General features: G+C 42.5%; 1 long non-coding RNA gene across 1 annotated transcript in view; it reads left to right on the forward strand.

Moving 5' to 3' along the window:
- Window positions 1–1,262: 1,262 nt before the first annotated feature.
- Window positions 1,263–25,735, forward strand: part of LOC123927730 — a 30,083-nt gene continuing 5,610 nt past the window's right edge. Inside the window, exons 1-2 of the long non-coding RNA XR_006815522.1 lie at window positions 1,263–1,439; window positions 11,410–11,521. This is a non-coding gene — a long non-coding RNA (uncharacterized LOC123927730). The remainder of the gene's footprint in view (window positions 1,440–11,409; window positions 11,522–25,735) is intronic.

The following is a 25,735-nucleotide window of genomic DNA, read 5'->3' on the forward strand; positions in this document are numbered from 1 at the left end:
CCAGTCTTCTCAGACTTATGTCTCAGACCTCCCTCAGAGACCTGCTGTGCCAGTGATCTCACGGGCGAGAAGCGGCTGGCCCATGGGAATCACGTCCTGCCTCTAGTTACCGTCTCATAAGTGCTGGTCAGTGGTCTTGTCTTAACCGCTCTTTCTTTCTTTTTTTTTTTTTTTTTAAAGATTTTATTTATTTATTTGACAGACAGAGATCACAAGTAGGCAGAGAGGCAGGCAGAGAGAGGAGGGGGAAGCAGGCTCCCTGCTGAGCAGAGAGCCCGATGTGGGGCTCCATCCCAGGACCCTGAGATCACGACCTGAGCCCAAGGCAGAGGCTTAACCCACTGAGCCACCCAGGTGCCCCTAATTGTCTCTTTCTGACCATGCTCCAGGCTCCTTGAATCCAAGCCCATATTTAACTTCATCCTCAGCCATGATTCTGTCCCTTCTCAGTCCATGTGCTGTGATCTGCTTCTCCCCTACACCTCACTGGTGATTTTCCAGGTCTCAGCTCCTGCCCCTGTAACCATAACTCTTAAGTAAGCACCACCAGCATCTTCTTTCCATGCCTGTGTGATGGACGCGTTTCTGCCTGGATGCCCCGCTCGCCCTGCCTGAAACCCAGGCAAAGCCTGAGCGCTGCCCTCCTTGATCTCAGCCGGCTGCAAGGCCTTGAAATGAGCGCAGGTGGAGGCAAGAGCAGGAGTTTGTGGTCGTGACGACAGCAGCAGCATCAACCCCAATTCTGGGGCCACTGGAATGTCAGTGAAAACCTAGCTTCCAGATACATAGATGTGCGCAATACCAAAGCGAGTGCATTTGTTTAAATCACTTTAAATGTAAAAGAAGAAGGTAATTAGGAGTGATTTTTAAAAAAAATGTTCTCTTTGAAAGCTCTCTGTTGTCAAGGCCTCCCTCCCAATGATCTTCGTGCCTCTGAGAAGGGAGAGAATAGGTACATATGTGTGTATATTTCAACTGGGGGGCGTGTGTGTGCTGGGGGAGCTGCCGGCCAGTGGCGGGAATGGGGGAGAGGGAATTATATTTAATGAAACTGGGAGTTCACATGGACCTTTCAGACATTAAAAAAAAAAAAATGTTGATTTTATACGCCAAAGTCTTGAAAGGGGCTTGACGGCTTACGGCTTTGGTGTATTTTTCCAGATGGCAGATGCCATTTTGTGTTTTGCATAAACTGACTAAATTTGCTTGCTCTTTGTACTTATTTCACAGGCAACCATTCTTTGCTTTCAATAGGACAGAAGAGCTCCTTGGCACTGGAACCCTCGTGGTCTGGTGAGGGAGGGATGAGGGATGTTCTGAGGACACACAGCCATCATCCCAAACTTCCTCTGTTCAGATGGAAGAAAGAGGTTGCACCAGAGCCTTGCATCCGCTTTTGCCTGAGGGATGGTTCGGACTGCGTGAATGAGTCACAGAAGGTGAGCTATACTGAAGAAATTTCCAGAGCTATCTTTCTAGTCTGCCCATTCTTATCTCCATGGAGGACAAATTGGATGTTCTTATTTCAAATCCTCTGCATCTTGCCAATTGCTGGTTGTGTGATCCTGAAACTTAATTCCCCTGCACTTCGGTTTTGGAAAAAAAAAAAAGTTAGGATGATGGAAATAAATAACACTCGTCTCTAAGGGTTGTTGTGAAGATTCTGTGGACTAGTTAACCCATGTAAAAGATTTTTTTTTTAAAGATTTTATTTATTTGACACAAAGAGAGAGAGATCACAAATAGGCAGAGAAGCAGGCAGAGAGAGAGAGAGAGGGAGGGAGGCAGGCTCCCCGCTGAGCAGAGAGCCCGATGCGGGGCTCGATCCCAGGACCCTGAAATCATGACCTGAGCTGAAGGCAGAGGCTTAACCCACTGAGCCACCCAGGCGCCCCAACCCATATAAAAGATTTAGAGCAGAGCTTGGCATGTAGCAAGTGTTCAAGAAATGTTGGTAGTTATTATTGTTATGATTCATTTCTGTGGAAATTTACATTTTTACCCCTTATTTTCTGAGGCTCGACCTGCCCTCCTCCCATTGTCCTTATTCCAAGTCTTTGGGTTCCTTTTATGGAATTAGACTAGTGATAGAGTGGATCAGCAGTCAAACAGAATCAGACTGAAGTTCCTGAAGGAAAAATCAATAACAATAGCTCCTCAAGAGTGACTTCATTTCTCCAAGCCTCAGTTTCTCCATCTGTAAAATAGGGACGATAATCATCATACCTGTTTCTGTAACATTTGTGAGAGGATTAGATATCACAGGGCTTGCACAATATCTGGCAAGGATGTAAAGCATGTTGGTATTGTTATTATTTTCGTTGCCCCAAATATAGCGCTCTTATACTCAAAAGGGCCTCGAGGAGCTTGTCAGGGCTCCAGGGCTCTCACTTCATATCAGCTACCTCACCAGAGAAGAGAGCACACACAGAAATAGAAAGATGCTGAGAGGCCATGACTTTCCTGGAACTCTTTGCTGCATAATGACACAGAATTGAGAGAATCGGGTCTTGATGGACATGGATTCCAATTAAAGTTAGAAAACTCAAATTTCTGAGCTGGCCAATCTTCACTACACTGGGGATGATTCCAAAGCACAGGAACTATTGGAATAGGAACTTTGGCCTTAGTTTTCTGTCCTAAGCACAACCCACCCTCCACCCCACCCCCCACCAAATAAAGTGTAGAGTCAGGTAGGCTGTGAGGGAGCCCTAGTGACCTGGGCTGGTCACCTTTCATGGAGGAATCTGGCATTAGCACGCCATAAATATTTAAATCTCACATTTTTCAAAAAACGCTTATTTTTTGCTTTCAAACTGAAAATGGATAAAAGTTGCATTCGTGAGTGAAGGAAACTCCTCTCGCATCGTGTTATCAAATAGTTGAAACCGTCTGGATCACGTTTGTCATTTTCATCCAGCAATGAAGGGTAGTTTCTATTAATAACTGAATAAAGAGAAAAAAAATGAACACTTGAAACTTTCATCCCAAAGCTAGCATGGACCCTGGAAAAAAAAAACAAAACCACCAAAGAATATGGAACAAGGAAGTAGGAGAAGCATCACCAACCTCGCAGATAATTTTGTTTGCTCTGTTAGATCTTTCTGACCGCCCTTTCTTCAGGCCTGTCACTTCCCACAGTGAAAATAAGATGGAACTTGAGTCGGGAGAAAAGGCACAGGGATGACTTCCTCTCTCAATTCGGACAACATGACAGCCCCATCTTTTTCTCTTGACCTCATGCTTAGAAATTTCTCAGAGAGTAGAAGGCTGCAGATTCATTATCTTTAACAGTAAAATAAGAGGGGAAAGGAAAAGCAAACAAAAGACAAAAGAGAGAAAGTACTTGTCAAAAGGGACAGGGAAGAGGAGTGAGAAGGAGCACAAAGCTATATTATGAATGTGGGGGAAAGAAAGGATACAGCAGCAAAGAAAGAAAGGAACATCACAGTCCCCTAACAGAGGTGCCTAGCTGGCCAATGAAGATACGTCCTACCCTTCTGCCCAGCCATGGTGTTCCTGGGATGCAAATGCTCAGAGAAGACTACATTTCCCAGCCTCCCCTGTGGTGATATGGGACCAGGGGACTGGTTCCTATCAGCGGAATATGAACTGTAATGAAGAGAGATGTGTCCCTTTGGGGCTCAGTTAAGACACAGGTAGCTTCTCTGTTCTCTCTCTGTCCATCTTCTGGCTAGATAATGCCTTGATGTCATCCATGCATAGAAGATGTAGAGCATGGAGGGAATGTGGAGTCCCACATCACTGCTTGGAGAAGAGCTGCCCAACCAGGAATATGCACATGAGATATTTTGTGAGTGAGAGATACATGTTCATTTGTTTAGTCCCTGAGCTGTTGGGGATTGTTTGTTTTCCCAGCAAGTGTTATTTACCTTGAGGAATCTAGAAATCGATACCAGAAGGGAGCTCTAGTAGTTACTTTTTCTTCTCACCTTTGCTAAAGAAAAAAAAAAAAAAAAACCAAAACAAAAAACACAACCCCCACCCCCCGCGAGTTCATTATTTCCTGATATCTTCTTCTTCTATTATGGTAACCAAAGCAGCCAATAACAGCCAACCCACGCTATTTTTCACCTACAAGCTTAAGAGTCATGTGGTCTGACTTTCAAGTTACTAAAAGCAGCAGTTTTGCCAAGTATTTTTCCACTGCATATAATGGCTCTCTAGCCACGCAGACCAACATATCTGCTTCTAGCAGCCTGACCAGAGTCAATGCCACACGTTTTAGGGTCTTGTTACAGGACACCATATCTGGTACGAACTATATCATAGGCGAGTTTAGTCAGAAAAATAGAAGCCTGTTGTGGCAGGTGCAATGTAATGTCTTCACCAAATGATCTCTCTTCCCTGGGCCCTTGGGAAGATCATCATGTCCTCACTCTTGCAATGTAATTGAGGCCAGAGAACCGATTCTTGGTAACGGAGTGTAAACATAAGTACGGTGCCACCTTTGGTACAGGGAGTTAAGAGTGCGTGTATGTTTCCTGTTTCTTTCTCCTTCTCTTCCACTGGGATCTTGAAGGAGGTGTGTTTCAGATGATATAGCTACAAGATAGAAACCACTCAGCTTATAACCTGAACAAGAAATGACCTGTATTTTGTTGTACTATTCAGGGTTTGGGGGGTTGTGGTGTTTATTACTGAAACACACCTATCACGTTCGGATGGTACTCAAAGTGTTTCATCAGGGAGGAATTTAGTGTAAGAGGGTAGAGGATTAGAAAACCAGAATCAGGGGCGCCTGGGTGGCTCAGTGGGTTAAAGCCTCTGCCTTGGGCTCAGGTCATGATCCCAGGGTCCTGGGATCGAGCCCCGCATTGGGCTCTCTGCTCAGAGGGAGCCTGCTTCCTTCTCTCTCTCTGCCTGCCTCTCTGCCTACTTCTGATCTCTGTCTTCCAAATAAATAAATAAATAAAATCTTAAAAAAAAAAAAAGAAAAAAAAGAGAAAACCAGAATCACCGTGAGAGCCAGGGAACGAAGGTCAAGGATGTTGTTGCTGACTTTCAGGAGATCTGAAGTGAAGGCATCAGCAGGGGGTCAGATTGCCACCCATGATCTCAGCTGCCTGCAGCATCGATGGGGCTGAAGCCTAGGAGAATGACACGGAGCCCTGTGTCTGCTTTCTGCCAGTGCCCACACACCTGCTTGTTGCTCCTGAAAGGGAAAAATGGCTTTTCCCTCCATCTTCCAGGGATTGCAAGAGCATCTCTCAGTGACAGGTAGGACCAAAAACACTACTGCCCAAGGAGTCTGAGAATGTAAGTTGTCAGGCTTTCAGCCCTTATGGGACGGAGGGGAGCTTAGAAGGACAAAGATGGCGCTTGTTGAGTTTCAACAAAAAAATGTTGGGCACAAATGCTCCTTGTCCTTGCTAGAGGAAATCCATGTGGTCATCCCTCCATAACCCATTTTCTCTAGATTCTTGAGGGCAGATCTTAATCAATTCTCTACGCCCCAATGCTAGATAATACCAGACAAAAAACTGTTGTGAATTGATTCGGATGGCATGACAACAGAATCACTAGCAAATAAGAAAGTTGTCCCATGTATTTAAGTTAGATTTCAAGGGTCCTGTTCGTGAAATCTGATGATTGTCTCTAATGGCTGCCCTAGTTTCTTCTCCAGCTATGCAGCCTTCCTTCCTTGTCTGCCCAGAGTGACCATGAAGAGCTGTTAGTTCCACAGGTGACCTTAAGCTTGACCTCTGGGTCCTGTCCACACAGCCAAAAAGTGGAGATTTGATAATGATCTGGGTTATTGGATCTGTAGAGACTGCCAATAACGCATATCTCAATGTAGTTTAAAACAAACATATATATATACACGTATATATGTATATACATACACACACACATATACACACACATTATCAAGTTGGTTGTGTAGAGTTAGTCAAAGTATTTCTATATTCTATTCATTTGGCTCTACACATGATTTTCGTGCTTTGGCAGAGCTGGGATCTCTTTGGGAATGTAGGGTTTGTGAGTTCACATTGGGGCAAAGTGGGGAGTGTTGTGCAAGTGAGGAGGGGGTGGGGTAGACTTGGGTATTAGAAAGGACCTGTTCAGCCGTAAGAAAAGATACTCAGGAAAGGGAGGGCCAGATCCTGGTGTGGTCTCATCTAGAAAGGCACGAAGTTAAAACCCTGTGGAAGATTAAAGACATCCTCTTGGTATTTATTTTCCTCATCAAAAAGGGGTAAGACTATTGTGCCTATGGTAAAAATAATAGTAGAATGACTCAGACTTATTTACAGCCATCAAAGAAGTGAAAGATATGGATCATGTCACTAATTAATCTTTTTATCATTATGAAGTGGTGACCGTATCTAGCTGAAGTGTTGTGTGCATAATAGCACAATTATGGGGGATGTGATGATGTAAGAGCTTCTAGTGCCCAGTATTTAGCCTCTCTTTTCCATTCCCACCCACCCTGATCTCTGGCTATATTTAGTTGTTTTACACAGTGTACCTGGACCGAAGTCTATTTTACAAAATTAAAAGAATAGAGAGAAGAGTTAGAGTCTTCATAGAAAAACCAGGCTCCGCAAAATCTATTTCCCTTGGTTACCCATGTTCCTTCTTGGTAAATATATTTTCTCTTACTTTGCACCTAGAATCATGGATGGAACACAATCATGAGTTTATTTTGTGTAAAGGGAAGTAGAGCATTGAGCAATCATCTAATGAATGTAGTCAAGATGGTTAGTGAATCTGGAAAATTCCACTTTCAAAAAAAATCACTTTCTCTACCCTGTAACAGATTTCCTCTTGGCCTTAATTATCCACAGAGTTGTCCAATTTTCTGATAGTCTTTACCATTGTTGACATCACCTTAATAATTTATTTAATGGATTTCATTGGGTTCATTTGGGAACCCTTTATTCTAAGAGGTTGCTTTTATAAATTATTCAATAAGCATTGAACACTATTCCAGTTATCTGTTGCCGTGTAATAAACTACTCCAAAACCTAGTGACTTAATGCAACAATTTATTATTATCACTCTTGGTTCTTGAGGTTGATGGATTCTGCTGCATGGTTCTTACTTGGAGTCCCTCATACGGTTGCGGTCCGATGGTAACTGAGGCTAGCTAAAGGGTTCCAGATGGTAGCTGGAGCCAGCTAAAGGGTTCCCAAGTCATATGTCTGGCATGGGGCTAGTCAGGAATCTCTTTCTCTCCACACAGTTACCTTGGGCTTCTTCAGAGCCTGTTGGCCTCTTGGTAATCAGCTTTCTTACCTTGTGACCAGCTTCCTCCAACACAAGTGCTCTACAGTCCACCTGCGAGTACCAAAGCCTCTTAAGACCTAACCTCAAGGGCGCCTAAATGGCTCAGTTGGTTAAGCATCTTCCTTTGGCTCAGGTCATGATCTCGGGGTCCTGGGATCGAGTCCCACATTGGGCTCGCTGCTCAGTAGGGAACCTGCTTCTCCCCCTCCCTCTGCTGCTCCCCCTGCTTATGTGCTCATGCTCTCTCTCAAATAAATAAATAAAAATCTTTAAAAGAAAAAAAAAAGACCTAGCCTTAGAAGTCATGCAGGTCACTTCTATGTTTTGTTTATCAAAGTAGTCACCAGCCATCCCAGATTCCAGGAGTTGGAGAAATAGGGTCCATCCCACAGGAGGGGAATGGTTTGTGCATTCCAGGAAGGAAAGAAATGGTGGCAGTCAATGACAAGCTACGGAATGTACCTTCCATGTGGCAGGCGCTGTGATCGGTGCTGGGGAATTGTGTGCACTAAAGAGGCACAATCTCTGCCCTTGAGGAGATTAAAATCCATCTCCACTCCAGTTTGACTGGACAGGTTCCCCAATCCGCTGCTGAATGGTAGATCTCAATACTCCATGTATGTGGCCATTTAACTGGTAAGTGCTAATATGATAATTTGTGGTTTAGTCATTTTGACTTCCTTAATAGTCAAAGTGATTGAAATTTGTGATTATCGGATCCATAGCTTGGCGGTCCATTTGATGATCTGATCGACCCATGCATTCTTGAAAACATCTGAGCAAAACTAGGCTATTCTCTGTTGCCTAACATTGAGTTCCTGCTCTGCGTGGAAGCTGAAACTAACTTTTTAAATTTGTGATGGGGAATATACAAGACACTGAAAAGCCAGATTTTGCTCCTGGTGAGCTTCCATTCCTTTTGGCAGTTTGATCATGAACAGGTGGAGCGACTTGTGACAATTACAAAACAAAATGTGGAACCCAGAAAACACGGGAGAAACTAGACAGGTGGTATCTCTCCATTTCCCTCTTGGAAATTACCTTTTGGAGAGAGATAATGGACTATTTGCCTCAGTTTTCTTCTCTCTCATGTCATTAGTGGAAGGTGATCTAGGTTTGTTAAGTAAAAGGAGATTTCAGGACAGGAATGTTGACAGAAGCGTTGGTGGTGTTCAGCAATCCTCAGGTCTTATCGTTTTTGGCATAGTTCATGTCCATTTCACGGTAGCAGCTCTGAGGGGCTGGGGGAGGGGGCTCATGATGACACAAGAGATCCCTTGACATTTCAGAAACAAAGGTCAAAGCCCGGAAAGGTCCCAGAGCAGGCAGAATTCCTGCACACGCTTGTCATGTTCCATGCCATGAAGCTGGTATCGTATCGTGCTTTCTTAGGTCTGTTCATTTATGTTATCTCACCTAACGTGAAAGGACATTATAGGGGATATTTTAAGTAAAAACAACAACAACAACAATAATAACACATATTTTGCCTTAATTGCATAGATGTTTCGAGCAAAATTGAATTTTGGCTTAATTGTCATATATAACAGGACTCCTCCATTAACTTTGACATTGTAACTCACACCTGCCCCGGTATGCATGCTTTTCTCGTCCTAGTGAATCTTGTGTCCCCTGGGTATTATTTGCTAAGTTAAACTTCTTCCCATGTCTCACACCGATTTATTTATCTGTCTGCAATGCCTGTGCCTACTTCTCTGGAAATTCATGAATTATACCCTTCTCTTCATTTGGATAGGGCATACTTACTTGAAGTGTTTGGGGTTATGTTGTTTTGTACCTGACCCTAGATACGCCATTTTATAACTTTTCATGGGTACCTGATCTGCCCACCTTTTTTTTTTTTTTTAAGATTTTATTTATTTATTTGACAGATAGAGATCACAAGTAGGCAGAGAGACAGGCAGAGAGAGAGAAAAAGGAGGAAGCAGGCTCCCTGCCGAGCAGAGAGCCCGATGCGGGGCTCCATCCCAGGACCCTGGGATCATGCCTGAGCCAAAGGCAGAGGCTTTAACCCACTGAGCCACCCAGGAGCCCCTGCCCACCTTTTTATCAGATGTTAAACTGAATGGCAGGAGCTTCTGTATACACGCAAATACACACATACATATACACACATATATGCCCACACACACGTTGTATGTGTATCCATAAGCACACGGGACACATCTCCCGACGTACTCATTCCCATGCCCCGCGCTCCACTCTCCTTTTGCTAACATCAAGCAGCCTCTTTTGTAATTACCTGATAAATTGGATCAATACATATGTCTAGTGGATTATTCCAATTTTTAAAAAAATATTTTATTTATTTATTTGACACACAGAGATCACAAGTAGGCAGAGCAGCAGGCAGAGAGAGGGGGGGAGCAGGCTCCCCACTGAGCAGAGAGCCCGATGTGGGGCTCGATCCCAGGACCCTGAGATCATGACCCGAGCTGAAGTGGCTTAACCCACTGAGCCACCCAGGCACCCGGATTATTCTGATTTTTAAAGCGTTCCAACTACATATTCATGAACATGAAAAATAATCTCGATGATTGATTATCTTTTCTCTGGGAAAACCCTCTTTGTAAATTCATGTAAACCTAAGTACTTCAGCTACGTCAGTACCTGGGATTGACTGTTTGTGGCAAAAATGAGTATTTTTCTTGGATTATAGAACTTTTCTGTTTCAACATGAGGCTACAAAGCCTTTGACGTTCCATGTCAGCCCTGTGAGAGTTTATCCAGGTTTTTCCAACTTGGTCCTGAGGGGGCCCACAGGCATGACTTGGCGGACTTAAGTTCTTCTTCTATAATGTCCAGCTAGCACCTAGCTCTGACTCCCTAAATGACATACAATTTAAGTAGAAACTTGGGCTTGGCCTTAGGAAAAATCTCCTAACTTGTATCATCCCCATTCTTCCCTTTTCTAACCAATTTGCAGTCCCTAAACCCTTTTTATGTATAAAGTCTGGTGTTGCCTTGGCCTTTCTGCTAGGTAAGGGACATCCCAACTTGTCTGATTGGGGGGCCACCAGAAATGTTTTCTATCCTTCAACTATCATATATTATTTTGACATTCCTGATATTACATTAACATGAAATAAAACTTTCTTCTCCTAGTTAGGCATATGCTTAAAATGCAAATCCTGCTGGAAGCATTAATACAACGATGGGCCCTCATTCCCATAAGGTGCTAATGACCGATGACAGATCCTTTTTTGAGAACAGGTTTTGATAAGGGCAAGGTGGTGATTAAATTGGGGACAGTGGTAGGTCACTGTGCTCTTAAATGTGTTTTTTTGTTTTTTTTTAAAGATTTTTATTTACTCATTTGACAGACAGAGATCACAAGTAAGCAGAGGCAGGCAGAGAGAGAGGAGGAAGCAGGCTCCCTGCTGAGCAGAGAGCCCAGTGCAGGGCTCAATTCCAGGACGGTGAGACCATGACCTGAGCCAAAGGCAGAGGCTTAACCCACAGAGCCCCCCAGGTGCTCCAGGTCACTGTGTTCTTAAAACACTGTGTTCAGAAGTAGAATATTGGTACACCTTGGGGAATCTCAAATGATCCCTTGAGGTCCAGAAGGAAGATAGTAAATCTTCTGTTTATTTTATTTTAAAATTTCATCTTAAGTAAAGGCTTTTTTTTTTTTTTTTGGAAAGATATATATATCTACCTTTAAGTAAGCTCAAGGCCCAATGTGGGGCTTGAACTAATGACCCTGAGATTGAGAATTGCATGTTCTACCAACGGAGCCAGCCAGGTGCCCAGGGTGTGTTTATTTTTAATACGCTCATGGGATTTATAAGGGAAAATGCACAAATTGTATGTATCTCAAATCTTTTTGCTGATAGAACTGTGTGATCTAGAAGTTTAGCAAGTATGGCTTACACAGGATAAATGTGGATCAGGTTTTCATGATGCCTCGCGGATGATCAGGAAATAGTTACAGAACGAGTTTGCCGCTTCAGAATCCTGACTGCCGTAATTACTGATTTTAGTCATTTGATCAATAGGGAGTTTACTAACTCTCAACCTGACGCCAGACAGTCCCTTTTAAGATATCAAGAAATTGCTCAATTCTAGGATGTTGACCAAAGAAAGTAGATTTTAATCATGACTTTTTTTTTTCCCCTATTTTGTTTTCTCAAGGGTCCCATGGGAACAGAAAGTTTTGAGAGAGTTTACTGTTTGTGCAAGATGACTGGTTGGGTAAAGAAGTCCAAAGTTTATTATCTGCAGAACAAATAAAACCTGGGCAAAGGTAAGTGAAATGAGTGTCTCCCACCTTGTCCCCTCAGCCCATCTAAGGGGATGTTTGCACCAAGGATTGCGAAACCCAGAACCTGATCTACGCGGGTCAGACGGAGAGAAGGCGCATTTTAGACTCCTACTGGTTAAAAATAGTCACTGACTTCTGTTGCTCTTAGTTTGACAAGCCGTTGAATGTGGTGTCTATACAAAAAGCATATAAAAAAATCTATTTGTTGTTGAGTTTAGTCCTAAATATCCAGGTGTTGCTTGTCATATGGCATCAGAGCAGCTGAATTAGAATTTTTTTCTTCTTCTCCTAAAGTAGATACTGCACAGCTCTTGGCCAATAGGAAAATAAATTTACCAACACGTGGCTACTCCGGACATCTTTGTTGGTGGAGATTAATGACATCAAGGGCCATTGGATTGTTCTTATGATTACCCCGCAGTAATCACAGGCATTCAGACTGGTCAAACATATAGTGTAGGGTTCAACTCGTCTTTTAGAAGACACCTTCCAATGCATAAATGTTGCTGAGACAGTGGGAAATAACTGAGTGGTTGAGGTTAAGAGCTTACTATTAGGGAAAAAAGATATAATGCTTTGGGTCCCAGAAGTCCCTTACTGACCAGGTATCGACTGAGCCATTTCTCTTTATTTTGACTCTTTTTTGTTGTTGCTTTTGTGGCAATCTGAAGTTTGGAAAGCCAATTAGAGAGGCATTTTATACGGGACCGTGACGAATTACGATAAGGAGTGAGCCACAAGCCAGTTACGGATAGAAGCGATGTAAATTAAAGAGCCGACCTCTAACTTTAAAATTAGGGACTGGAGATTTTTATAAACTTTTTCCAAGTATATTTATCATCTAAGAATTACTTTCTCAAAGGAATGTTTAAGGAAGAGTTTAAGCACGAAGAATAAATCAATCGGTGTGAGATCCTCTGACAACTTTTTGGGTGACCAAAGACCTAATTGATTTGATAATGTGTTTAATGAAATCCACACAGAATGGTCTCTGTCCATGTGACTATGTATGGATATACAGGTAGTTAAAACTAGTTAGTGTCCAGATTATCTGAATAACCATAAGTTTATGGCTATAATTGTTTAAGAAGAAAAACCCCATAATTTTCCAGTATGGAAATTCCAATTTCTAAACCTGAGTCCTGCTCTGACCTATGGTTTGGAATTTCACTCATGACCAGCTATTCACATGGAAAAACTAATTATGGTATAAATTTAGCTTAGACGTTTGGAAGTACTTCTGTAGACCGAGACACTAAACTGAGTTGTAAATGGGTTTATAGTTTCTGGACTCTTTCAAAACCCAGAGTAGACAATTCTCTTTCTGAGTCTGTGAATTTGTCACTTTTTTCCCCCCCTGAAAATAATGACCTTTGGAGGGTCCATCAAGCTCTAGGATTTTGTCAGCCATCCATCCGGGGCTTACAGCACTGGGTGTGAATTGTCTGCTTTGCCTTTAGGAGGACCCACTTTCTGAGGCACGTTGGTGATGGGGGTGGGGGGGACTAGAGGTACACCAAGGTAAGGGGAGCTGCAAGAATAGAGATGCTGGGATGGTTTGTGATTCAAAAACCTGCAGAGCCTATTAGCTCAGTCAATGAATAATAATACAAACAATACTTAGAGACCCAAGAACATTAAGGCATTTGGTGAAGAAGATGACAGAATGGAAGAGGGAGAGAGAGAGAGAGAGAGAGAGAGAGAGAGCCAGAAGGACCGAGAAGGACAGGGACGGGAGGGCCCTAGCCTGAGCATGTCTGAGGTGTGCGGCTGGCCGGCTGCTTGCTCAGAGGGCCTGGTTTTCCAGTCTGGCACTGGGCTTGATGACTGTGTTTATTCAGCTCTGGTATCAGACATTCCCTTTTCCTGCCCGAAGAAGTCCCCTTTGAAGGACGGCTCTGCTGGGGAGTAGTTTCCCCTTGGACGGGTTACTCCTGTTTGCAGCCCTGAAGGAAAAGAACTGGAAAGGCCACAAGAATGTTCTTTAAAGCGATATTCCAGCGCCACGTGAGGGGAGGATGAAATAGCAGTAAAAGATGTATTTCCTGGCTGAGGTATTTTTTTCCCCTCTCAAGTGAATGCAGCACTGAACAAAGGTGTCACATGAATGCGACAGGGGTCAGACGTTCTTGGGTACCTCCGGGTCTGTTCGCGGGGTGGGCCGGATGGGAGCATTTCAAGCTTCTGGAGGCCTGGAGAGAGCCGGAGGGCATTCAGGAGCACCTGCGGGCGAGTGTGGCGGGTCTGTTTGTGCAAAGCAAGCTCTGGTGGTAACTTATCAGAGGGCCCGCCTCCACGTTCAAAGCAGAGCAGCAGCGAGAACTTGAGCAAATTTGGAGCGGGGGGAACAAGATTCATAACTGTGAGAGCTTGGGCAAATGGGGGGGACAATATTCATAACCAAATTGGGTAATTCAGAGGTTGCCCATTTCCCTTGGGGCCTTTAATATTAATGTCTTACAGTTCAGTGGCACTTTCTACTTTTCAAAGAAGTTTTTCATCTAACCCCCACGTTCACCCTGTGAAGTAGCTCACGTAGACGTCAGGATCCTGATTTTTTTTTTTTTCTTCTCTTTGGAAAACGATGTGGCCAAAGAAAAGGGAGGTTGTTGCCTAGCTCGTCACTGACAGGGGCAGGACGACAACCCAGGTCTCCTGACTCTGGGACCAAGCCTCTTTGTGTTCTTGCGACCTATACAAAGTGACGATGGGAGTTTCAGAAAAAAGGAAGGTGACATTCTCCATCCCCTCCCAGGCATGTGGAAAGTTGCTGTGACTTTGAAGCCACTGCTTTGCTGTGTCCAGATTCTCTCTCCGGGACTGGCCTTAGGGAGGAGATTCAAAGTGAAACCTTCAGAGGGGAAGTCTCATTCTAGTCACTGTGGCTGCCCATGCCTCTGTGGATTTCTTCCATCTTTGCCTGGACCACATAAATCAGGAGCTCTCCAGAGCGAAAAGGGTTCTTTGTTCCATCTCTGAGATGAACCCTTTGAGTCAGAGATGCCACTTCACCGTGAGGCCTGGCTTTTCCAGAGGGGTTGGGACCCACACTCTCTCCTTGATTCCTGGCCGAGACTCCATGACTCACGGTGACTCTGGGGCCCCGAGGTAAGGTTCGTGGGGGAGGGGACCCAGGGCACCAGCCGTGCTTACTTGAGGAGCCAGAGCGAACCAGAGTTCCCTTCCAGGGAATACAGACTTTTGGACGTCAGGGCTCTAGGGACAAGCTCCAAGAGGTCTCTCACCTACTTGCTGTCTTTTCTACTGTGCCACACAGAGCCTTCTATTTTATCTATTTCTGGACAGTTGTCTTCTTTCTGCATGTAGATCTGCAGTCGCTCCACAATAAGCTCTATCTTGGCATTCTTTGTATCCTCTAAGACTTCCTAGTGCTTGAAATACCTGATGAATGAATGGGAAGCCATTTTCAGCCAACTGCCTATTCTGGGGCCTCTCGGCTTATGGTTCAAATCGGATTCACCAGAACAACAGGCATGTGAACTTTGAAATACGTCTCGAGATGAAGCTCATGTGCACCAAAGTTTGAGGGTTACTGTTTTATCCCTTTTCTCCTTGGCTTCGAGAGTTCTTGGTGACCGAACCATGCTGTGAGCATGGTCTCAGATTTGTGTGATGTTTTCTGATTCAAAAGCCTGTTTCTCCCATGCTGGTCTCATGCAATCCTCATGCAATGGCGCTCATTTAATAACAGCCCTAGGATAGGGATCCCCTTCCCAGTCGCTTTACAGATGAGAAGACAGGAGTGATAGTCTTTGGATCACATCTCTAGCTCTTGGCAAAGCCTGTGTTCATCCCAAGTCTTATGATTCTAAGCACCATGCTCTTTCACGCACACTCCCGGTGGCTCCTTTGTGAGCATTGCTGTTCTTGGTGTCAGAGGTGTTATTCCTGATAATGCTTGCTGTCCACACAGCTGGGGACCGCTACTGTGATGCATATGTGAAGCCGGGAGAAGTTGACACTGTATATTCGGAATGAAGTCTATAGTAGGATCAGTGGCTAAGAATGATAAGGAAGTGCCCTCCCATGTAGATGTTATTTTTGGTCGGTATCAAATTGGAAAAGCAGAACTGGGACCGAGTGAGGGATGAAGGTCCTTCCAGAGAAGGACAGTCTGGTTGTTGATCAGTGATGAAATTATATTCTCCTGACTTCATTTAGCCAGGGACGGAGAAGGGGTGGGAAGCAGGCTGAGCCCCTAGGCCTTGCTCTGTGACCTGGAGTCCCAGGGATGATAAGGCCAGCTCTGCTGAGGTTGGCTGTTTTAAATACCTGTGAGGTTCACAGCCAGGGCCAAGCAAGACGACGAGGACGTGGTGTGGGTATGTAGAATGCCATGAGGGTGAGTAGGTCTCATCTCACTTAATTCAAAAATTGCCGAATGCTCCAAAGTTCTAGATGGTGTGTAGCCTTGCTTCAATGATGATTTGATGGTTGTTGGAGCATTCTGAATACTTGTTCAGAATACAGAACTTTCTGGATGGCTATTTACTCTTTGGTTAGTTACACTGTGCAGACAGCCTTCAGAAAGGGAGACTTGTCAACTAAAAGAAAAGGGGGTCTGAAACTTCTGCTAAGCACCCGATTCTCTCCCACTTAGCTGGGTAAGGATCTCTTCTTTGATCGCAGAGTAACAGATGATTGATATGACTGTACCCTGATTAGAAAAGGTTTCATTTTACTTGTGCATGGTACATGGAATTAGTTAAGGGTTGCATAGGAAAAGAAGTGATGGGCTATTGTTCACATTAAATTATAATGACAGCCTTCCTAACCACTGTGTATTTATTATGTAAGAAAAGAAAATGTCTAGTAAAATTCTGTATAGGTTAATAACACCTTCATAATATACTCCTTCTTTTCTATTGACTTGAATAGCCCTCCTACTGACTTTTAATGGATTATTAGAGTTAATTACATCAATTGCAATATAATTGATTCTTAAATACTATGTAGAAACCTCATACAATTATGGAAAAACAAAAGTTATCTAGACATCTCAGATCAAAAAAGATTTGGAATTCCTGCACATTTAATTTCTGATAATCACTAGTCAGTTTGGACATTAAGATTGCATGGTGTCCTGTTTTCTCTTTGCTAGGTTTTGACAGAATTGATAGTTTTACAACATTTAACTCAATACGCATGGAAATATAAGATTAAAGCTGTGAATGCAATTTTTTTTTTCTAAAAAAAAGATCACTTCATGGCTTAAAAGCTGAAATGTGTTACCTGCCTCACATTGACAGAAACAAACTCAAGGGAAAATCAAAAGTGGATTTGATGTTGAGTTTTAGAAATCTCTTCTCCACAGGTACAAAGATTCCTGTGGGTCTTAGGGTTTGTTACCTGAGGCTTTAAAATATGACAAGGGGATGAATTGTGCCTAAAGGGGCCAAAAAAAAAAAAAAATCTTTGCATTTTATTACTTAGTCACAGTCTATGTGTTCTAATGTCAAAACCAGTGGTTGAAAAGTGAACATCATTAATATCTGTTATTTGGTGTCACATATATCAAAAGGCATCCCTGTAATAGAGTCGTATGAATGCAACCTTTTCCTTTTTAACTGATTTGGGGAAACGGGTTTGTGGGTATTGACAGTTATCAATGTGAGTTTTCTAAAAAGACTCTGCTGCTTCACTGATACGGATTTCTAGATCATTCTAAAATGGTCAACAAAAGAAGTGTGTAAAAGCCTGATGCAATGGGAAGGCCACTGGAAGGGGCATCAGCAGATCTGATGTTTTCTGGTTGCTACTTAGCTCGGTGACTTAAACTGAGTGGGCCTTAATGTTCTCTTTCATAAGATGAGAGAGAGAGAGTAAGCCTCTGGGCTTTCCCTCCTGTAACTCTCCTCCCTTTGAACTGTTTATTTTTCTATAGTAATTCATTTGATTCTTAATATATGCTAACTTATATCAATATGTATATTGTGTGAATCCGTATGCCTTATATGTATATGGATAAATGTTAACTAGGTTGTACATTTCCAAGGACAGGGACTATGCCACATATTATTCCTATGTGCTCATCACGTGTACTGTCATATCCTAGCACAGAATTGCTACCATTTGGTGACCCAAGCAGCCAGTCAAAAGGATGTATTTCCATTTATCCCCTGAAAGTCTTAATATAACAAGAATAATAACAAAATATCCTACTCATTATGCTAGTTTAACTTTTAAAAGTGTTGTATTTTATCTTATGAAACTTTGTGCTTTATTATTTTTTTTTAAAGATTTTATTCATTTATTTGACAGAGAGAGAGAGAGATCACAAGTAGGCAGAGAGGCAGGCAGAGAGAGGAAGGGAAGCGGGCTCCCTGCTGAGCAGAGAGCCCGATGCGGGACTCGATCCCAGGACCCTGAGATCATGACCTGAGCCGAAGGCAGCGGCTTAACCCACTGAGCCACCCAGGCACCCCTGTGCTTTATTTTTTTTTAAAGATTTTATTTATTTATTTGACAGAGAGAGATCATAAGTAGGCAGAGCAGCAGGCAGAGAGAGAGGGGGAAGCAGGCTCTCTACTAAGCTCCCTAATTCGGGGCTCTATCCCAGGACCCTGAGATCATGACCCAAGCTGAAGGCAAGAGGCTTAACCCACTGGGGCACCCAGGCACCCCCAAACTTCGTGCTTTAAATCAGATGCATTTAAGATATAAAATTTCATTCAGTTTTTTAAAAATGTAAATTGCACTGCGACCCCAGGAATGGAACTTGAGCAGTCTACTCTAAAGTTCGTCTGGAAGAGCAGCATGTGACAACAGCCACAACAAACAAACAAAAACTTAAGATGAGTGAGGACTTGCCCTCGTGGAGGTCAAAAGGAACTATTCATCATAAGCAGTATGCAGTTGTGACACAGTGAGTACACAAGTGTGGCCATCGAGAAATCAAATAATCAGTAAGATCCCAGTCCAGAAACAGACCTAAGAATATACGAGAATTTAGCAGATAATATGGAGGCATTTTGAATCAGTGGCTGAAGGCGGACTGCTCAAGAAATGGCGTTGGGACAACCGGCGGTCCATCTGGACTCCTACCATACACAGAAGTAAATTCCAGATGGAATAAGGCTCTGAACATAAAAATCAAATCTATACAAGTATTGGAAGAAAATATGAATGAACCTTTTTTTTTTTTTTTTCAGTCATCTTGGGTTAGAAATTCTTTATAAACAAGATGGGAAATCCAGAGGCCCTTAAGGAAAACCTGACAGAGTTGACTTTATAAAAAAACACCGTAAACAAAGTTAAAAGAGAAATGACAGATTGGGACAAAATACTTGAATCGTATGTTACAGAATAAAGGGTGTTACTGTCCATTATCTAAAGAGCGCTCCCAAGTTAATGAGAAAAATAAATAACGTACTTGAAAATGGCAAAAGAAATAAAATAAGCAATTCTCAGGAGAAACTGCAAATGGCTGAAAAATATGTTCAACTCATTAGTTGTAAACACAAATGCACAATAAAAGGACGTGACCTGCCATTTTTTTTTTTTTAACCTAATGGATCGGCCAAAAATCTAAGGGAACTGATTTGATACATCAGTTAAAATGAATGAATATACCATATAGATCGTCAAGGACAGATGTCAAGATTATGTTGCTAGGTGAAAGAAGCAAGTTGTAGAACACTGTACGTTATATCATGTCACTTTCATATTACTTTTTAAAAAACACGTGTAAGTAGAATTTGTGTTAACACTTAGTTGTTTATGCATTACAAATACACATTATCTTGTATAGTAGCTATCTCTTGGAACAGCATTAAAATGAGTCTAAGTATACATCTGTAGCCTTTGGGTTACTTTTCGGCTGGAAAACGTCCCTTTTATTATGCTTTATTTAACACTCATCAAGCTGAATAAGTGATCTTTAGGAGACAGTTACAAGTCATTAGTTCAGGGGTGTAATTGGATTGAGTATTATATTAATATAGTGCAGTATTTTATGGAATTTCAGTCAGCTCTGATTAGGCTCTTCAGATCAATCCTGTTGAATTGGGCCATGGAGAGAGGGCTCTGGCCCTAATCCTGGCTGCGGTAAGGATCTTGTCAAGACCCCTTCAATCTTCAGGTTCTTGGGTTTTGTGCAAATGCGGAGGTAGAACGTCTTCCTCCGCCAGCTGTGATTTTTCTATATGACATCCAAGGACCCCCCATCTGCCCCAGGAACACCCAGAGTGTTAACAAATCACAGGACCCTGGAACCCAGGCCCTCGGCAGCGCTGAACAAGTCAGTGTAAATAAAGTCTTAAGACCAGTTTGAACTTGCTTCCAAGTTGTTTGTTAGCAAGGAGTTAACAAGCTCAGACCTTTGACCATCTGGGTCTTTAAGGAAAGCTTTTTTCCCCATTCCAATGACTTCCTGTTCATGGGAAAATGAGAGGAAATGAACCTCCAGCAGGAGGATGGGCCCACCCTTTTCCAGTCGTGTGGCTTAATTTGTCAGGTGTAATATTGGCACCTGGTGGCTTGTATTGGCTTCCTGCCCACCCTTGCTGGGGAAGTATCCACATACTTGCGATAGGCGGTAGAAGACTTCAAAGCCGTTTGTAAGGGAAAGGATATTGTCATTAAAGAACTTAATGGTGAATACTCCCATTTAGTGATGTCAAGATAAAAGGAAAATTTTAAAAACACATTATCTAGAATTTTTTTCTGATGTATCATATGACCTGTTAAAACAAAGTAATGGAGTTGATTTAGTAATATTTTTAAGGATATATATTTATTGATTGAGTGTTCAGTTTTCCTGTTTTTGAGAAATTAGCAAAGGTGTCCATTATTTATAAGAAGATAATGAATTGCTTCTTTAAGGGTATAATTCTCTTTGCTCAAATTCATCTCGAAATAGGTACTCTCTTTGTGTCTACTGATGGAATTGTTTCCTTTGAATCAAAAGGGAAAACTCTAATACTATCAAGGGGATCTAGTAAATGAAAAAGGATGATATGGGTTTTCAGAATTCATCACGAATTTTGGATGGGTACAGCTAGTTCAGTTCCATACCTTTCAGTTTTCAGCTAGAAATAATTACTGCCTTTTGAACAATGGTATATTTAATTGTCCAGCAATTCAAGGTAAATTTGTCTATGAATGGGGATTAACCAAACTATAATCAGTGGTCATTAAACCAGAATAAATTCTACATAACAATGGAACTTACTTTAGTTTTTTTTTCTGATTAATGTAAACTATATTGGCTTAGTAGATCTAAAACTCTCCTGGCAGAGTCAACACTCATAGCTATGGACAACAAGAATGATTAACCTCCGTAAAGCATACGTTCATGGTGTTATCATTGCAAACCTTGGTCAGTACTTGTCATCAAATGATAAACAAGTGTTTATTGGCCTAACACAGTATCAAAAAAGTTTTATAAATCATTAATTGAAGAGATATTTATTGAAGGTCTATTCTTTTGAAGAGCGTAGAATTGAATTTGCTCTGACAGAGATTGAAGACTTCTACAGGGGGAACACTAAGGATACATTACAGAGGTCCCTCAACCCTAAGAATTGACATCAACTTTCCACAGATCTTGCCCTCTTTACAGTCTACCTGGCTGGCAAAACTGAAATATATGAACAATTAGAAATAATACGTTTTGTGACATAAAATGTAAAGTGGGTGGGAATCCAGAAAAGAGATCCATGTTGGTTGAAAAACCTTTGAGGAGGAGGTTAGCTTGCTGAATCTTAAGGATGGATAGTGTTTAGATAACCAAAGAGGAAAACTGGACGTTTTGAGTGAGTGGGAGCCAGAAATGAATGGGTAGGTCCTCTGAGCGGGTACAGAAGACTCTAGCACTGCGTCTTGTTTCCTGTGTGGTGAGAAATAAGGTAGATCGACTTGGTAGCAATACAATGAGAGTTTTTGGAAGCTCAGCAGAGGAATTTAGGTTTGGAAGTATGAGATGGGGGTGGGGTAGTGTGATTTGAATAGTAACTTGGGAAGATTTTTCTGGCAGTTATTTATAGGATCACTATAGCAGGGGACAGGCTGTCAGGAGGGACATTTGTTAGGGGACTCTTGCAAGAGAGGGTTATAAGACAACTCCTGATGGTGATGGTGGAAATGGATAGAGAGAAATCAACTCAAGAGGCATTTTGAAGAAGGGAAGGATGGGACAAGGCGGCCCTAGATATTGACTATCAGTATAATTAAAGATAACCCGGCGTTTTCTACCCTTAGGAGGCTGGATAATTGATAACACCACTGATCTCTTGATGCAGGAGAATGGTGACTTCTATTTTTAGACAGGTTATCTCTGGGATCATTTGGGATGTCCAGTAGAACCATCTTATAGGACATCATAAACGTGGGAGTCGTAAGTGGCCAAGGGCCCAGGAGAAGACATGAAAAATTAATGATGAAGAGCTACGTGCTGGCTGTGAGCCCTGATTCCACAGCCTGATTTTCAAGGCTGCTGCCATATAGCCCCATCCCACTTACTCAAATTCATCTTCAACTACCCTACAGTCTGCAGCTCCCCGCCTGGTCCAGTTAGTTAGCAAACTACACTTGCTTTTTGGCCTTTGCCTTTCAGTTCTTGCTATTCTTCGTGCCTGGGCCCCACTCCCCAAATGTCTAATTGTCAACATCTCTCCATAAGTCAGGGCTGGTTCAGGTCCTTTCCATGTGAAGATGTTTTTCAAGAACTCCAATGCACACCCTCTTTCTCTTTGTCACCCCCCCTGTAGCATTTACAGCACACACTCTTTGTAAAGCACGTGATCATACACATGTCTATGTCCTTGTTTAATCGGGTCAAACCTGAATACCTATCTTGTTTTGTCAGTAAAGCTATAAATGCCTGGAGGGTAAGGATCGATGTTCCTCTTGCATCAGTTAGGAATTTTATTGTACTGCTGAGAACAGAAGCTCCCAAGCAGTGGCTTTTAAAAAAAATTAGGTGTTTGATTTTGCTCCTAGATGAGAAGTGTGAAGGCAGGTAATCCTAAGCTGATTTGGCAAATCTCGATGAGAGCAGAGACCCAGCCTCCTCCTATCTTCCCACTTAGCCATCCTTAGCATGGATTTGTCTCTTCAGAATCACAAGCTGGCTGATCCTTTTCAAGTAAAGCATCAGTGCTGCAGACAAGCAGAAGGGGAGAGGCAAGGAGCAAACGGGCTTTCCAACCTGATCAGCCCTAGTTTTAATGGGCTTCCCTGCAGCCTCCATGCCACAGTACTGCCCACCTTTTGCTGGTCAGCAGTTAAATATGTAGCCATTCGGTTTGCAAGGAATGCTGAAAATATCGTGTTGCTGTTGTTTTTTAGCTGGACATGCTGCTTTCTCCAACAAAATCTGAGTTATTTTAATGGACAGAAGGGCGATTGACAACTTGCAGGCAACTAATATTCTGTGCTCTGTCTTTGTCGGTCTCTTTCATTCTGTCTCTATCCCTTTGTATAAATTCTTGTTTGGATGCACACATACACGCAGATAAATGGAGAGAGACAGCGAGCTTATGCTGTATGTCTATATCTTTCTCTGTGTTTGAATAATACAAATAAATATGTCCATATATATTACATATGTGCATATGTATATGTGTATACACACACAGAGGCATATTTCATTTTGTTTTTCATTTTGCTGCCCCAATACTGCATTTTTTACCAATTGAAGGTTTGTAGTGACCAAGCAGGTCTATCGGCCTCATTTTCCCAACAACACTTGTTCACTTCCTGTCTCCGTGTCACATTCAGGCAATTCCTGCAGTATCTCAAAATTGTTCATCATTATTATATTTGATATGGTGATTTGTGATCAACGATCTTTGATGTTTCTGTTGTGTTTTGGGACACCTGGAAACACGTCCATGTAAGAGAGTGAACTTCATCGATTAATGTGTGCGTCTTCTGACTGCTCCAACAACTGGCTGTTCCTCATCTCTCTCTCCCCTCAGGCCTCCCTATCCCCTGGGAAACAACAGTGTTGAACTTAGGCCAACTAATAACCCTACAATGGCCTCTAAGTGTTTACGTGAAAGGAAGATTCCCATGTCGCTCACCTAAAATCAAAAGCTAGAAATGCTTAAGCTCAGAGGCAGACATGTCCAAAGCTAAGACAGACTGAAAGCTAGGCCTCTTGTGCCAGTTAGCCCAGTTGTGAATGTGAAGGAGAAGTTCTTGAAGGAAATGAAAAGTGCTGCACCAGTGAACATCTGAATGAGAAGAAAGGAGAATACCCTTATTGCTGATATGGAGAAAATTCTAGTGGTCTGAAATAAAGATCAGAGCAGCCACAACATTCCCTTAAGCCAAAGCCCCATCCAGGCCTCAGCTCTCTTCAGTTTAATGCAGGCTGAGAGAGGGGTGGAAGCTGCAGGAGAAAAGTCTGAAGCTAGCAGAGATTGGTTCATGAGGTTGAAGGCGAGAAGCCATCTCCAGAGCATACAAGTGGCAGGTGAGGCAGTAGGTGCTGAGGGAGAAGATGCAGCAAGTCATCCAGAAGGCCGAGCTCAGAGGATTCCTGATGGGGGCTACGCTAAACAACAGATTTCCAAGGTAGACAGAACAGCCTTCTCTTGGAAGAAGATGCCATCTAGGGCTTTCATAGCTAAAGAGGAAAAGTCAGTGCCAGGCTTCAAAGCTTCAAAGGACAGGCTGACCCTCTTATTAGGAGCTAAAGAAGCTGGTGCTTTCTCTTAAAGCCAATGCTTATTTACCATTTTAAAAATCCTGGGGCCCTGGGGCACCTGGGTGGCTCAGTGGGTTAAGCTGCTGCCTTCGGCTCAGGTCATGATCTCAGGGTTCTGGGATCGAGTCCCACATTAGGCTCTCTGCTCGGCGGGGAGCCTGCTTCCCTCTCTCTCTCTCTCTCTCTACCTGCCTCTCTGGCTAGTAGTGATTTCTCTCTGTCAAAAAAAAAAAAAAAAAAAAAAATCTTAAAAAAAAAAATCCTGCGGCCCTTATAGAATGATGCTAAACCAACTCTGCCCAAGTTCTGGAAATAAAACAACAACTTCTGGACCACAGCGTATCTGTTTACAACATGTTCTACTGAATATTTAAGCCCATTGTTGAGACCCATGGCTCAGGAAAAAAAAAAAAAGATTCCTTTTAAAATGTTACTGCCCACTGGCAATGTACTTCCTCACCCAAGCGCTCTGATGGAGATGGACAATGAGATCAAGGTTGTTTTCCTGCCTGCTCACACAACATCTCTGCTGCAGCCCATGGGTTAAGGAATCATTTGGACTTTCAGGTGTTATTACTAAAGAAAAATATTTTGTAAGGTTTGAGCTTCCATAAACATTGATTCCTCTGATGGATCTGGGCAAAATAAATTGAAAACCTTCTGTAATTATTGGACCATATGGTATTTCTATTTTTGAGGAATCTTCCATACTGTTTTCCACAGTCAGTGGCTGCACCAAATTACATTCCCACCAATATTGCATGAGGGTCCTTTTTTCCCCACATCCTTGCCAACACTTGTTACTTTTTGTCTTTTCGATTTTAGCCATTCTGACAGGTGGAGGTAGGGGCTGAAGGGGAGTAGGAGAAATGGGCCTCCAGTTGTAGAATAAATAAGTCATGGGAACAAAAAGCATAGTATAGTCAATGATAGTGTAATAGTGCAGCTACACTTGTGGGGAGCACAGCATAACATCTAAAGAGGTAGAATCATTATGTTGTACATCTGAAACCAATGTAACATTGTATGTCAATTATACTCAGATAAAAAATTTTTAAAATATTAAATATCAGAAAAAAAATATATATGATGAAAATGTTCCAGAAAGATTCTGCATTCTAGATGCCATTAAGGACATTCGTGATTCAGAGGAGGAGGGAAAATACCAACATGAACAGGAGTTTGGAAGAAGTTGATTCCAGCCCTCATGGTTGATGTTGAGGGGTTCAAGACTTCAGTGCAGGAAGTAACTGCAGATGTGGTGGAAATTGCCAGAGAACTAGAATCAGAAATGGAGCCTGAAGACAGGACTGAATTGCTGCCCTCTCGTGATCAACCTTTAGTGGATGAGGAGTTGCTTTTCATGGGGGAGCAAACAAAATGGTTTCTTGATGGAATCTCCTCCTGGGGAAGATGCTGTGAAGACTGTTGAAATGACGACCAAGGATTTAGAAGAGTGCGTCAACTGAGGTGATAAAGCAGCAGGGTTGGAGAGGACTGACTCCTATTTTGGAAGAAGT

Source organism: Meles meles, chromosome 17, assembly GCF_922984935.1.
Source record: "Meles meles chromosome 17, mMelMel3.1 paternal haplotype, whole genome shotgun sequence".
Lineage (NCBI taxonomy): Eukaryota > Metazoa > Chordata > Mammalia > Carnivora > Mustelidae > Meles > Meles meles.